This window comes from Hylobates moloch, unplaced genomic scaffold (assembly GCF_009828535.3).
Source record: "Hylobates moloch isolate HMO894 unplaced genomic scaffold, HMol_V3 SCAFFOLD_2, whole genome shotgun sequence".
Lineage (NCBI taxonomy): Eukaryota > Metazoa > Chordata > Mammalia > Primates > Hylobatidae > Hylobates > Hylobates moloch.
The window spans coordinates 131031588-131035056 of record NW_026652277.1 but is presented as its reverse complement, the minus strand read 5'-3'; the positions used below and the strand labels follow the sequence as shown (position 1 = coordinate 131035056).

General features: G+C 43.7%; 1 pseudogene; it reads right to left on the bottom strand.

Moving 5' to 3' along the window:
• Window positions 1–644: 644 nt before the first annotated feature.
• On the bottom strand, window positions 645–2554 carry LOC116475784 (suppressor of cytokine signaling 5-like; annotated as a pseudogene).
• Window positions 2555–3469: the final 915 nt, after the last annotated feature.

The window sequence follows — 3469 nt, the reverse complement described above, 5'->3', positions numbered from 1 at the left end:
AGGGCCTTTCAATAAAATTCTACTACTGACTTTGTAAGTCTGAAATTTATGAATGACTTAGAAAATCTGTATTACCTAACAGTACCTTTTGCAGAAGAGAAAAGGAGCCTGCTTATAAGCTGCATCAACACCTAAGTGAACTGTGCCCTTGTGGCCAGAAAATTGTGTTTTTTTTCTAAAAGGAAGACACTCTTTTTTTTTAGACTCTTCCAAAGCTTGATTTATAGTAACTACAAACATCATTACTTTTGGAAGTTTATAGAAAAACTCTTACAAAAAATAATTTCAAACATTAGTCACACTGTTGAAATACTCATCCAATATTAATAATTTGTTCTTCATAGCAAATGCCCCAGAGTTGTCTCACTCAAATACTGCAGCCGTTAAAAACCAAACTGTTAGCTAAATCAGCAAAATGTTCTTGCAGTCTTACTGAACACCTGCAGCTCTATCCTCTGTTTTTCCAATAGGCACTATGTTTATCTGAATAAGTGACAGCAGGTCGCATCTGACAGATGCTAACACTATGCTAACATACTGTATGAAAAAGCCTAGCACTGCTGTGAGTGCTTGCTATAGGTGTATCGTCTGATGCACATGAAAGCGGACCTAGTTAACACCCTTTGGGACAGGAGAGTTTACGTTTACTTTGCCTTGAATGGTTCTCATTCTAACCAGCGAACTCTTTCTATTTATAACTGTACTCTTAAAAAATCCTGTAATATTGAGGGTAAAGGGAGCCCATCAATCCCATCATACTTAGTGCACCTGTAGATTACCGCGCCACGGATATACTTCAGGCTAAAAGTCCCATTGAATGATATAATAAGCAATGGTTCAAAAAACATGCACTAACTGGGATCTTTATAATGTTCTAAAAGTTCTGTTACAGTGGAGAAGTGAAATACACACGAATCATGGGCATCAAAACTAAAATTGTGATTTCACTGCTCAATTTGGGCATGCAGGGATCTGTTGCCTCGGCTAAACTCACAGAGAAGAGGTAGTCCTCTTGCGCAGAGTCCCTGAGCAAAAACGCGCTTTCAGGCCTCAGGTTTCACTTCATGAAGGCCTTCTGCTTCATAACGGTCCATCACTCCCCAATAATAGGGATTCCCTGTAATTTGAAGCAAGTCAGGCACAAGACAGTGTATGTAATCAATCTGTGTGTGGACTTTCCAAGCTCCTTGTCTGCTAACACGAGCATGGCTGTCTCGAGATACCTAACGATTCTTCTGCTTCCATGACTGAAAACACAGGGTGGTTGTATCCTCTTCCGAGTCACATTTAGCTTGTGGAATTGCAGAACTGTCCCCAGGTATTTCAGTCATTCCAGAAGTTAACTTTGGTCTCAGTTTACATAATGGATTAACCTGTGCGGTAGCTTTCAACGTATGCATTTGCGCATTGCGAGGGGATCAATCCCTTCTTCGGTACTAACCGCCTTCTCTCTCTAAGCCTATCTTCATCTTCTAGAAACCAAAGATGGATCAAATGTATCAAAAAATGTTGAATATAGGAACTGTATGTTGTTTAATCAAATGTCATTTTGGGGCTAAATCTGAGCCAGCAGGAAAGGGGCATTTCCCGAGCATTAATTCAAAGTGATGAATTTTTTTTTCTTTTTTGAGACGGAATTTCACTCTTGTTGCCCAGGCTGGAGTGCAATGGCACGATCTCGGCCCACTGCAACCTCTGCCTGCTGGGTTTAAGCCATTTCCCTGCCTCAGCCTCCCAAGTAGCTGGAATTACAGGCATGCGCCACCACCTCCAGCTAATTTTTCTATTTTTAATAGAGACAGGGGTTTCACCACAGAGACGGGGTTTCACCATGTTGGCCAGGCTGGTCTCGAACTCCTGACCTCAAGTGATCCACCCCCTTGAAGTGATCAAGCCTGGGATTACAGGCGTGAGCCGCCGCGCCCGTTCTGAATTTTTCTTTCATTGGAAAGGGGAGGCTTTGAGTGCTTGCGGTAAGCTCTCATGGGAAAACACAAGCCCACAGTATCCTGCAACCTCTGTCTCAGAGAGCGACTTCCTACAGTTCTGCTGGAAGCACTGTCCATGTCGTGTACAGAACTTATGCCGTAGCGCCACTCTCTCCTTTGAAGTCCACTTCGAGTTCCACCGAACATTTTATCAGTATCCAGTGAACTCTGGGCCTTTGTAGAACAGGAATGTTTTTTCTTTCCACCCCATGGAGCATGTCGAGAGTAGGAACCTCTTCGAGCAAGCCTTTTTCCTGGGGTGACACCAGACTCATGATCCTTTTCAATGCTTTTTCAACCGTTTGAGGGATTTCGGTGGCACAATTTTGATTTCTCCTTGAAGAATTCTCTGAAGGGCTTAATCCCAGTTGTAAGGCAACATTTTCTCTTAAGGGACTGCTTTGTTGCTGAGGAGTTGAGTCTCCTACGCTGATGATTTTCTCTTTGACAGACAAACGTCTGTTGGAGTTCATGTCCACATTTTCACTACGGCTTCCTCCCTCGTGACCGAAGAGATTCTGACACCTGTATTTGAAGTTATTCCACATTTTTCCCACTTTATCCATCGATTATAAAATCTTCTGGGCGAGCAGGCGGCCTCCTCCAGGGCACCTGCGGCCCGGCAGGACGGTCCCGGATGGCGCAGTCACCAGCAGGGTGAGTCCGCTTGCCTTCTGGTGCTTCCCGTCCCCTCCGACTGCCCAGCGAGCACAGCTTCACCAGCCTCCCAGCTTCACTTCCTCTGGCCAGAGCCCTGGGACTCCAGCTCCGCAGGATGCCTCCGCCAGGCCCCACCCCCTTCCCCCACCGCTGTCCGCTCTTCACTGGCTTCCCCTCTCCCCGCCCTGCTAACCGTAATTTCTGCAAACCGCCTGGAAGGACAGTTTATCAGATCACGTCTCCTCTCCTCCCAACTTGTACCAGATTACAGGCTATCTGCTGAATGGAAAATTATCTTTTACACTCCCCAGAGGAGTCATTTTGGATAAAAACCCCTAAATTAGTTGATAAAGCAAAGTTTGATTTGGCAATTTCACCAAAGACTAACAACATTTGCATGTGTAACTATTAAACAAGGGAATGTTTAGACTGTTTCTATTTATTTATTAGTCTTTTAACGCTGATTTTGCCAAAAGTCAAGGATAGCTATTCACAGGTTTCATGGGCTGTTTTCCCTAAGTCAGCATTCTGGGGCTTTGCTGCGGGAGAGCAACAGTGGTTGCAATGCAGAATGCCTTTGAGAACTTAGCATTTAGACAGCATCATTGAGTCATAACGTCTGCCTATAGCATTTATTTTTCTGAACATGCTAATAAAGGAACAAGATGCAAAGGTTTTGATTAACTGCAAATGGCATCCAAATTTTGGAAAAATTGGAAAATGCACTTACCAAAGCAAGTTCTGTTTTGAAGATGATTTCCTTCAGTTAATACAAGATGAGCTATTTCTGTTATAGAAATTTTGAAAGAAATATACCAGAA